Source organism: Leucoraja erinacea, chromosome 32, assembly GCF_028641065.1.
Source record: "Leucoraja erinacea ecotype New England chromosome 32, Leri_hhj_1, whole genome shotgun sequence".
In the NCBI taxonomy this organism is placed as follows: Eukaryota; Metazoa; Chordata; class Chondrichthyes; order Rajiformes; family Rajidae; genus Leucoraja; species Leucoraja erinaceus.
In genome coordinates this window covers 19287713-19299862 of record NC_073408.1, presented here as the reverse complement: position 1 = coordinate 19299862, position 12150 = coordinate 19287713, and the positions used below count along the sequence as shown (strand labels likewise).

Here is a 12150-nt window from a genome sequence, read left to right as displayed (position 1 = left end):
GGAGATATTTATTATACCAGGAATGATGGAAAAGCTGGCCAGTGCTGTGCCAAAGCATGGACTGAATATCGTCAGAACAATTGAAGATAAAAGAACTGAGTTATCAGAGGTCTTAATCCATTGATGCTTTGCAAAGCATTTCAAACTGTTGTTATTTACTTCCCCTGGGAAATAATCACTGTAGAGGGACTGATCTCATCCCTTGCATGCCTGTAGTTGAAATCTCTTAAGTGACTCACACTCAGAAATGTCAATTAGCATAATTCATCCAGAGAGAAAAAAATATTCCCAGCGCTAAATCTTTTGTTTCCAAAAGGGTTATATGATTGGACTTTTGAGTACTCATGCCCACTGATCCTTATCTACATTCCTGGTTTCATTTATCAAAACTTCTGTTAGATTTGTCAAACACTGGTTTTCCTCCTGAAAACCAAAGCTGAATCGTGAGGATTTTCTAAGTACCACGTTCCTGTAACTTTAATGAATGATTCCAGCACTTTACTGACAATGAATGACAATCTTAACGACCCTGTAATTCTCATTTTTTAATTACCTTTTTGCTAAATAGTGACATATTTGCCAGTCTGCTGAATGCTGGGGAATCCAAGCAATTTTGATAAATCTTCACTCGTGCATCTGCAAGTCCTCCAGTCACTTTGTTTATAATTTAGGAATGCAAGCCATTGGATTCTGGTGGAATTTTATCTGATTTTAGTCCCCTTAATTTCTGCCGTACTTTCTCCTTCGAAAGGTAAATAACAAAGTTCTTTACTGTCAGCCTTGATTTCCTCCCCATTTCTTCCATTAGAAGAAATAGCTCCCTCTGTCAACCAAAATGAGATTGGTTATTGGTGACACAAGGAACTACAGATGCTGGAATCTTCATCAAAACACAAAGTGCTGAAGAAACTCAGTCAGCCAGGCAGCATCTGTAGAGGGAATGGACAGGCGATGTTTTGGGCCGGGGCCCTTCTTCTGACTGCGTTCAGACTTGTGTTGAGATCAGCAATTCTTTTAAGAGTCTCATGAACTTTCAGAACAGAATCTTAGAGCTGCCAAATTCTCTTTAATCGTCTGTTATCCTACCCAGGAAAATGACTCTTAAGTGTGTCTACGTCTTGAAAAATTAGTTCTGGCCACTGGGTTTTTATGGTATTTGTTGGCAGTTTAATTCAATTCAGCAATTGCTTGCCAAATATAAATGAAACGGGGGAATATTAGAACTGGCACTCTTATAAAGCAAAAATAACTTGAAATATTTAGTTGGTTTTATATATTTTGTATATAAAAAATATTTTATTTCCCGTCAAATGGAGACACAGTGGTAGAGTTGATGACTTGCAGCACCAGAGACCTGGGTTCGATCCTAATCATGAGAGCTGGATGGGCAGAGTTTATACGTTCTCCATGTGACCGCGTGGATTTTCTCCAGGTGCTCGGGTTTCTCCCACATTCCAAAGATGTATTGGTTTGTAGGCTTTAGTAAAAATAGTAAATTGTCCCTAGTATGTAGGATAGTGCTAGTGTACGGGGTGATCACTGGTCGGCAAAGACTCGGTGGACCGAAGGGCCTGTTTTCGTGGTGTATCTCTAAACTAAACTAAAATGTGTTTACTTCATGAGAAATTAGTCCTGGCCACTGAGGGTTTACGGTATTTGTTGGCAGTTTAGTCCAACTCAGTAATTGCTTCCCAAATTGAAATTTAACAGGGGATTATTAGTAATGGCACACTTATAAAGCAAATAACCTGAAATATTTAGTTGTTAAATACATTTAGACATTTCTATATAAAAAATATATTTTATTTTCCTTTTGAGATAGCTGGTGGCCTAAAATAAATTAACATGTCACTAATCCTCCCTCTTAATGAATATTAATCATTTAGAACGGAAGTAGTGGTGTGAGGGATTGAGTGATAGCAGCGCTGGCCAATCGCAACCAGGACGTGAGGAGGCGGGGCTCGTTGGGGCCAGAGCGCGGCTCCTGATTGGCTGCACCCTGGGCGGCGGTGGGCGGGACGGCGGGTCGCCCCGCCTCCCCAACTGACACGCCCCCTGGCGGCGGGGCGGGGCGGGACGCGCCGTGGGGGGGTGGGCTCCTCCAATCAGCAGGCGGCGTGCTCTTCCCGCGCGTCGCTGTTGCCGGGTGGGCGGCCAATGGGAGCGGAGGGGCGGGAAGGAGGGGGCGCGGCCTGGGCGCGCTGACGTCATGGGGATGTATCGATGTGAGCGCGTGGCGGCGCGGCGCCGGTGTCAGTCTGATGAAGATTGGCATGAAGGTAAGCTGTCATTCACAGGGAGACTGAGGAACCGCGGTGCAACAGTGTATCACGGGGCAGGCAACACAGTGTAACCAGCGGCGCACACGGATACATCGCACACTCTGGCTGCAGATGCTCTTGCAGCCGCTTCATTCACACACTCATTGTCCCAACCGGAAGAAAAGACGCACGTTTAAATTACTGCGTGTTTTGCTTCCCCTCTCTGCATTTTTCCACCTCTCTCTCTTCCTTCCTTTACAGCTGATGGGGGTGGTTGAGGCAGAGAAAGTAGCTGCATTGTTAAGCGATGAGCGGGGAGCCTTTTCTGTTCGCTAATGGAATCCTGTAGCCTTTGCACAGAGCTGTCTGACAATTCATCGTCCTGGACGCACAAATCTCAACTTCTAAACATTTTCTACTTTTTAAAAAAGGGCAACTAATGCATGGTATATTTTAAGAGATATTCTGAGTGCATTTGGTGATGTTGTACTGTAACCTGTTTTGTTCGTTTTCTCTTGTCTTTTTTAATTGCTACTTTCTGGATGTTAAAAAAAGGGAGGAGATTCCTATCCGAGCCGAAGGAAGAAGCTCTGATTTGGTTCCCCTTCGCTTTATCTCTTTACCGCCACCTCGACCCCCTTTTTTTACTGTTTGATACAACTATTGACCTGATGTACTTTTCTTGTTTCTTCTGCCCCCTCCCCCATTTGTATCAAGAAGAGCCTGGTACTGATTAAAAGGGACACTTCGTTTAATTTGTTTTTGCCAGCGCTCAAAGTTTTGTTTCGAAAAATAATATATTTTTTAAATATAGCGCTGCAGATACTTTCACGCAGAGTTTGAGGCTGTGATATCTCGAACTATGCCTGCAACCTTCAGGTTTTGTATTCCTTGATTTTAAAACGTTGCCGCATTTTTTTTGTTTTGTTTTCCTGGTAGATCAAAGAGGACATTTCTGGACATGTTACTTCCAGGATTTTTATTTTGCTTTTATTGTTTCAATGCAGAAGAATGGCAGGGATGTTGGCACATTTTTGTTATGGTTTCGTGTTTGTTCCATTGTAGTATTTCTGAGGAAATCGAGGGGAAGGAAATGAAATATTTGGCTTATCGAAGATATTGCATTAGGAATTGAAGGATTGGTTAGTTTTGCATTGTATTCTACCGTTAAATTCGTCTTTCTTATTTGTAGCGTGGGTTGCATTTAAACCATTTACTTACGAGGGAAGAAAGCCGATTTCGTTCTTCTCGCGATCCTATGTATAAACCCTTTCGCATTACAGTTTCCAAACCACCTCTCATCTGTAGCATTCGGCTTTTTTTTTTAACCCCCCCTCCCCTCCAAAAAAAAGCGTGAAGCCCTTTGCAATCAAGCGTACACTTCAATTTGCGTGAAGGAGCCTCGGTTGTTGACTTAAACCCATCACAATGTCTTCCCTTTTTAATCATACAGCATGCATCCTGTCACAGTTATGCATCAAGACTCGAGTCTTCGATCAGTAGGGTTATGGAATTAATCGGCCAGTTGCGGATGTGTCCATTGCAGGCCAGTCCCACCAAACGCAGAACTAATTTCTTAAGAATTTTTATGTTGCTGTCAGGGTTATGCTGGGAGTACAATAACTCCCGTGGAATGGGAGTAAACGGGAACGCCGTAGTGGAATGCTGTACAGGAATCAGGTATGCATTTGGAGGGATTTAAATTATTTGCAATGGATATTTGAGACAAAAGATGCACATTTCTTGTTCTCCCTGCCCCATCCCGTGAATTGTATATTAAGACGCTGTTTTAATAGACCCTAGCTTGCATAATAAGATCCTTTGCCATTAAACTAAGTTTGATGTGCGCTTCCACTTCTGTGCTGGGCATGTTTGCTCATCTTTAAGTGCGATCACGCCAGCTGTGTTTCCCGTGTCACTGATCCTGGGTCACCCCATGCTTCGGAATCGCTCTTTTTATATTTTTGGAATTAGAAAGCAAGGTCGATTGTCATTTTTATCTCCAAAAGTTAACACACGAGGATATCTCGCTTAATTTAAACGTTTTTTTAAAAAAATTGAAACACCACCGGGAAGGAATTGGAGGGAATGAATATTTCCTTTAGCTGGTGAATTCAAATTTGAACTTTGGCGTGAAAATTTACATTATATTTTTTCGTACAGCCAGACCCTTGTTCAGTTGGAATACACATCATTCTTTGTTCATTCCGTCTGTCCAATGTTTTCCAACTCTATTTATTTAAAAACGAGCACTTTCTAAACCCAGTTCCAGTCGTATGCTAGTCAGGAAGCCAGGATATAGTCGACTTTGCACCCTGTTTCAAATCTGAAGGTGGTCGCTGAAACTTCATTTCCCACTTTCCTCTGCATAATTTGACGTGTATATAGAAATTTGAGTAGTAAATCGCCAGCTGAATTATTGAACTGTTTACGTATTGGGGACTGAAGAAGGATGCACAGCATGATAAGAAACTGCTATGTATTCTTGACCACTGTTCATGTGTCGAGTTTGTGGTGAAAAGCTTTTCAGCGATTGAAAATTAGACATGGTTCTCGGGCAAGGAATGCATCAGCCTCTGAAAAGCTAATTTTTTTTTAAGATAGAAATTCACTATGAAAGAATGGTTGCTTTTTAAATTTGTTTCACTTAGTTTTAAATAGCAAGCATGTGGAGGATTTAAGAATAGCATTCTAACATGAGTAAATGAATCTGTAAGGGAACTCGATTGCCCAAAATACAGGTCTGGGAGTTGAAGAAGCATTCTATTTGTGCCCATAATTCCTGCATAGCTCATTTGTGCCTTGACTTGCATTCATCTTTTCAATTTTTTTGATGCAATGGGTGCTTGTTTTTGTTTACTTTTCACCTTTAAAAAGAACACACTCGGAAATAGTCAAGGTGAATAGCAGGTTAAACAGAAATCAGGTAAGTCTATTGGTGCAATAAATACTATTAAACAACATGGGAACATGGTGAGGATGCTCAAAGGGTAGTTTAGACTTTTGTTTACATAAGCTGAACACCAGCCTCATGTTTACCCAGTTGACTTGTGTGTAATTCAGATGGACATGTTTTTTTTTAAAGGGAGGACTGCATCGAACTTGATAATTAGTGACCTCCAAAGGAGTATATTCAGGAGCTGTGACAAAGTGTTGTGAATTGCTGGATTATTTAGGTCTTTTTGTTGTAAACTTTCAGGGACTTTTTTTAGTAGGAGAAACTGTCAAAGACACAGTACAATAACTGGGCAGCATAGCTGTCAATTTGATTCTGCCTTGATTATGATCGGCAGTGCTGTCAGGCCACTGGTAGGGTTGGATTGAACTTCTCCTGATTTCCGACGTGAACTGGCTGAATATGGTAGTGCAGACAGCAGTTTGTGGTATTGCAAAGGCTATGCCTGGGGGTGCTGTTTAATGTCAGCTGTTCAGGAAAGTGCTAGTAGATATTTACTGGTTTGCCACCAACCTTTTCTCGTACGTTTTCCCAACTAATATTTAAACTGCCAGTTTTAATTTCTGTTCTGTGCTGCATAATTAAAAGAAAAATTACCTTGTCCGCTGTACACTAGAATGTCTTTGAATTGCTACGGTATACACAGTGCTCAGCGGGTCAGGCAGCATGTTTGGAGAAAAAGGATGGGTGACGTTTCGTGTTGGGATGAAGAAGGGTCTTGACCCAAAACATTACCCATGCTTTTTCTCCTGAGATGTTGCCTGACAAAGCGCTGAGTTACTTCAGCGCTTTGTCTTTCTGTGGTATAAACCAGCATCTGCGGTTATTTGTCTCTACTCTTTGAATTGTTCATTGTTATGGGGCTTAATATAAATTTGTGGCTTAGTGCGCACTGTTTATTTGACAGAAAAGTTCCTTTTCTAATTTATTTAACACATTATCCGATATCTGTGGTTTAAATATATCATGGTCTGTGCCGGCTTTTGCATTTTGGTTGGTTCCTGTCATACTTTCCAGCCCCTCATCTTCCCCTTGTCAAATCTGCTAATTCACATTTTTTTGGGTATTTATCCAGCTCCTTTTTCAATACTAGAAATTAATGAACCTCCTCTACTACATTACCTCTACCACCAAACCACACCCCACTCCCCTGTTCCTAGTCCACATCACTTACTGTGTAACATTAACCTATTCTCTGGTCACTTGCCTTCTTCTTTTTCCATTTACCTTCATTCAGTGTCTCCAGCTTTTTGATTGTCTTGATAAACTCTCTGTGTCCTTTATGATTTAAAATATCTCTATCAGGATCTTCTCGGTTGTAAAGACATTAACCTGAGCAAAATACTCCTAGATATTTTGCCTCCAATCTTTTCCATTGTATTGTTGTCATTTTACTCCATTCTTTTATCTCTGGAATCATTTTGACAAACTGGGGTCAATATTTCACTTTAAATGTGGTAGAACCAGTTTTTCATGAAAGTTAATCATAATTTTTTTGTTTTTGACGTTAAATCTCTATTTATTAAACCCAGGCCCTTGAATACCCTTTGAACCAGTTTATCTGCCATTTTCATTCAACCACCTGCTTATGGCCCAAGATCTCTCCGCTCTTGTATGGCTTTTGGATTTGTGGTCTCGGATTTGCATTGTTTCATCTTCTTTCCACCAAGTGTAACATCACATATCTTGGCATTAAATTACATCTGCCTCCTATCTGCCCATTCCATCAGCCTGCATACATCTCTCTTAAGTCTGTTATCTCCATCATAATTTACTATGGCTCCAAGTGTGCACCTTCTGTGGCTTTGGAGAATGTGGGCTGGACATCCATGTCTAAGTCATTAACTTATCTGAGGAAAAGCTGTGCTTCTAGTTCCAGTCCCTGGGGGGCTCCACTGGATACACTGTCCAGACTGTAAAGCAACTTAATAATGATGCTGTCATCTATTCCTTAGCTAAATCTCCATCCATGCTATTACTTTGTCAGAAACTCATTTTCTTGAAACTAATGATTTGCCACTGAAACTGTACCCCTTGTTCTGGAATTCCATGAATAATAATCTTTGCCGAAGTAAACTAATTTACCGATTAATTGTTGACTCGTGTTATTTTGCTGATGTAACTACCGGTATATACACTGAAACATTTTTAACTTTAAGAACTTCAAATGTTTTATGCCCAAATTTTTTCTTGCCCTTAATTTTTGTTGTTGTTGTTATTCAGTTGCTTCTTGATTGCTTTTAATTGATCTGTCATTCATGCCATGCTATTCGATAGCTGTGGCAATCCAGGCTTGTTATTTATAGCCTTGGTGTCAGTTTGGACTGAGATTACATCTTTTGTATTAACGATGCCTTGTAAATATACATTGATTCTACAAGCATTTGAAGTAGAATATCTAGTGACAGATTGGCCCAATGTCTGTCATTCTTTGCTTATTTTGCAGGGGGGAAAAAAAATCACACTATATAAATCACATAGAAAATCTCACAGTGGTGCAGCGATAGAGTTGCTGCCTTAAAGCGCTTGCATCGCCAGAGACCCGGGTTCGAACCCAACTACGAATGCTGTCTGTATGGAGTTTGTACGTTATCCATGTGACTGTGTGGTTTTCTCCAAGATCCTTGATTTCCTCCCACACTTCAAAGACGTACAGGTTTGTAGGTTAATTGGCTTGGTTTGTGTAAAAAATTGTCCCGTGTTTGTGTGTGTGTGATAATGCGAGGATCGCTGGTCTGTGCAGACTTGGTAGGCCGAAGGGTCTGTTTCTGCGCTGTATCTCGAAACTAAACTTAAAAACAACTAAATTGGCAGTAATGCAGAGATTTTATTTTTAAGTGTGAAAGAAGGTGGCACTTGAATATTTTAGTTAACGTGAATATCAAGAAATATTTGGGATTGAAATAGTGCAGTTGAACTTGTAGCATCCGGGAAAGTTGTCTTCGACAATCGGTAAAGGATACAAAGATCTGGAGTAACTTAGCAGGTTGGGCAGCATCTCTGGAGAACATGGATATGTGACGTTTCGGGTCGGACCCCTTCTTCAGATGTCAAAATCTAGTCAAATTCAACTGTCAACAATCTTGTATGCAGTGAAACAATTATCCATCCTCAACATCTAGCCTGGAGGCGCTGTCAGACGGCTGCCCTGCCAGCAGCGTGTTCGTCATTTCTACTTCTCTTGTTTTTTTTTAGTATGTCCAAATGTTTGTTTTAATGTCTCTCGGTGTGTCTTGTGTGAAGGGGGGGATGTAAGGGTTTAACTACTTTCGGTCGTATCCTCCACGTAGAGGCAACTTTTTCCTTTTCGCCTCCCTCGCGGCCTAACACCAAGGATTGATGCGGCCTTTCCCATAGTTGGGCCCAGAGATTCAGCAACGGGCGCAGCGTGGACTTTTTCCGATTACTGGCCCACGGATTGTTCAGCCTCAAGCTTCTGTGGGGCTTCTAGCCGCGGGCTCAGCGTCCGGAGCCTGGGTTCCTTCGTTGGGGATCCCCGGAGAAGAAGAGCTCCGATCCGTTGGCCCGTGGCCTATAACATCTTGACGCCGTGGTCTGTGGAGCGTCTAATCGCGGGCGCGGCGTGGACTTGCCATCCGGAGCGGGATCCCTCGCCGGGGATCCCTTGAGAAGAGCTCCGACCACCGGCCTGCAGCTTACATCATATTGAAGCCGTAGTCTCTGGTAGGGAAGCACCGATTCCGGACTTACCTTCCAGAAGAGAGGGCCTGTATATCTGCCCACACCCCACCCCCGCACTTGGAGGAGGACTGACTGTACTTTGTGCCTTCCACCACAGTGAAGAATGCTGTGGTGAATGTTTGTGTTAAATATTATTGTGTTTTGTGTGTTCTTTTTGAATTGTACCGCTGCTGGCAAGTTCATTTCACTGCACTTTATTGTGTATGTGATGAATAAATCTGATTTATTGATTGATTGATTGATTTATTGACTCGTCATGCAAAAAGAGCAGTGGGTTAATACTCTTTAGGATTATGGATCTGAGACCGGAATGAATATCCTTGGGAATTATAAGAATTTCTGAAGTAGGAGTTAAATTTTGGACCAACGTGTTATTTGTAATTGCCACTTGTTTAACATAATTCAATTTGTTTATGGTTTACAGATTTTATTTTCTACCTTGAAAGTGTTAATAAAACAGACTGTCGATTGTAACATGCTGCAGGAAATTGTACTCCAGCCATCTTAAACCCATGAATGCCATAGATATTCTGCAGAAGCCGTCACATAAAAAAAAAAATTGCAGATGCTGAATATCTGTAATGAAAGCACAATGTGCTGCACATACGTGACAGGCCAGGCGGTATCTTTGGAAAGAAAAAAGATGGGTTAATATTTTTGATTTTCATCAATGTTGTTTTGAAAAGCTATTGGAAGATGAAGAGGCAGTTTCTGTATTCAACTGTTCATGTCAATTTTCTCCTAGTACAGCGAAAGAAGAATCCATGAGCCTTGGTCAGCATGGAATTGGTGGGACAAAGGGGCTGTAGAACATAGAACAGTACAGTACAAGAACAGGCCCTTTGGCCCACAATGTCTGTGCCGTACATGATGCCAAGACCATCTCTTATCCACCTGAGCATAATCCATATCGCCCCCCTATTTCTCTACATATCCATGTGCTTATCCAATAGCCTCTTAAATGCCACTATTGTATCTGTCTCAGCCACCAATCCTGACAGTGCGTTCCAGGCACTCACCAAAATCTTTTTTTTTTAAAGTCCCGTACATCTCCTTTAAACTTTGCCCCTCTCACCTTAAAGCTATGGGGTATCTCTAAACTAAACAACAATATTATGTCGAGGCAGGAAATATGAAGCAAAGCAAATGAGGAAAGGCTCAGTAAACCATGCAGCATCTGTGGTGAGAGATAAAATTATGTTTTGGGCTGATAACCTTTCATAAAGCTTGAAACATTGACTCTGGCTCTTTCTCTTTCCAAATGTTGAGTCAGGCGTTTTCTGTTTTTATTTTACGTAAAAGGGTAAACTCCATTGTGACCTCCAATATCAATCTCTTTCTCTCAACCCCTGTCCAGTTTTCCTTTTCCCTTCAAACTTGAATTGAAACTAGGGTCTTGGTGCATCTCAAAAACATAATAACTTGACAATTTGTTTCATCAAAATAATTAGCCAAATGGAAGTAAATTAAAACAATACTTTTTGAACATGTTGAATGTCCATAATTTGCTATTCAGATAAACCAATTGTGTCACAATCAAACTGAATAGAAAAGACATAATAACCCTGCCATGCGACTCGTGCTCTTTGGCCCGACTTGTCCACACTGACCGAGTTGCCATGCTATGCTAATCCCCTGTTCCTGCATTTAACCCATATCCCCCTATTCCTTTCCTGGAAACCAAGGGTTCCCAACCTGGGGTTAATTTCCAGCACCCAGGGGGTAAATTTGTAGATTCTGGATTGGTGCATATTTTTTCTCATTGACTGACTGTTTGGTTCTGGTATACCAGTATCTGTTCATCATTAGTTATTCATAAATAAGTGAAATAATATTGTTATGTGCTATTAAAGTTGCCTGGGGTAAACGGGATGAAAATGGTTGGAAACCCCTGCTATGAATGCACCTGTCCAAATGCTTTTTAAACGCTGTGATTGTGCCTGCCACCACTACCTCCTCTGGCAGCTTGTTCCACTTACTTGTCACCCTCTGGGTGAAAGAACTTGTCCCTCGGATCTCCTTTAAATATTTACTCTTGCACTTTAAACCCATGTCCTCATTCTTTAGTCTCTCCCTACCCTTGGTAAAATACTATTTACCCTAACAATGCTCCTCACTGCTCAGATCCTGCTCTCCAAATGACTACAATCCCACTCTATCCAATCTATCTTTGCTACTAAAGCCCTCCATTCCAGGCAACTTCCTGGTGAATCACTTCTGCACTCTTTCCAGTGTTCTCCCAAATCCTGTGTGGTGACCAGATATACAATATTCCAAGTGTAGCCAAACTAATATCTCATATAGCTGCAATATATTGTTCCAACTCTTATACTCAGTACCCCTGCCTATTAAGGCAACCAGCTCAATGCCTTCACTAACTTATCTTCGTGTCTCGCCATTTTCAGAAAGCTATGAACCTGCACTCCAAGGTCAATGATTTGAAGAGCCCTGACATTTACTATATATTGGATGATCCAAAATGCATTACCACACACTGGTCTGGCTTAACCTCCATCCACTGCTTCTGTGCCCAGCTGATTAAGTCCCTCTGTATTGTTAAACATCCATTCTTGCTCCAGCCTTTGTGTCATCAGCAATGTATTCTGAGTTAACTGCATGAATATACATCAGTACACCTTGGTACAACCGATCCATCAACGTGTTCTCCATCCCAGTGTCTTGCTGTAGAGGCCAGTCTTCATTGGAGTTTAGTGCTTGCTCCTGGGTAACCATTTTGAGGCTGTACATTTGAGCCCAATCTTGCCCAACACTAACATCAGTTTGTGTAGGAAAGAACTGGTTTAAGTCGAAGGTAGACACAAAATGCTGGAGTAACTCAGCGGGACAGGCAGCATCTCTGGAGAGAAGGAATGGGTGACATTTCGGGTTGAGATCCTTCTTCAGACTAACATCAGTTTTATGTTATATGAGTAACCTCCTATTTTGCTTGGGCAGCTTACAACCCAGCAGTATGAATATTGACTTCTCCAACTTCAAGTGACCCTTGCTTTCCCACTCTCTCCATCCCTCCCCGTTTTCAGTTTTCCAACCAGTCTGATTGTCCCCATGATTACATTTTATCTGTTTGCCTTGTTGTCACTTTTTTCTAGCTAGCAATATTCTTTCTACATTTTCCTTGATCTACATCCCATTTGATGTCTCGCTTTCACACCTTGCCCTTCCTTATCTCTGTCCCCCCCCCTCTCCGCCGACTCTCAGTCTGAAGAAGGG

At 41.6% G+C, this 12150-nt stretch overlaps 1 protein-coding gene across 3 annotated transcripts in view; it reads left to right on the top strand.

The window, feature by feature from the left end:
- The first annotated feature begins 2192 nt into the window (after positions 1–2192).
- Positions 2193–12150, top strand: part of pknox2 (pbx/knotted 1 homeobox 2) — a 409128-nt gene continuing 399170 nt past the window's right edge. For 2 of the 3 annotated variants that reach the window (XM_055660838.1, XM_055660836.1), the window contains exon 1: positions 2193–2279. The gene's annotated coding sequence lies outside the window, so the exon portion shown is untranslated. Of the gene's footprint in view, positions 2280–3666; positions 3942–12150 lie in introns of those variants that run through there. The other variant, XM_055660837.1, reaches the window with a different exon arrangement.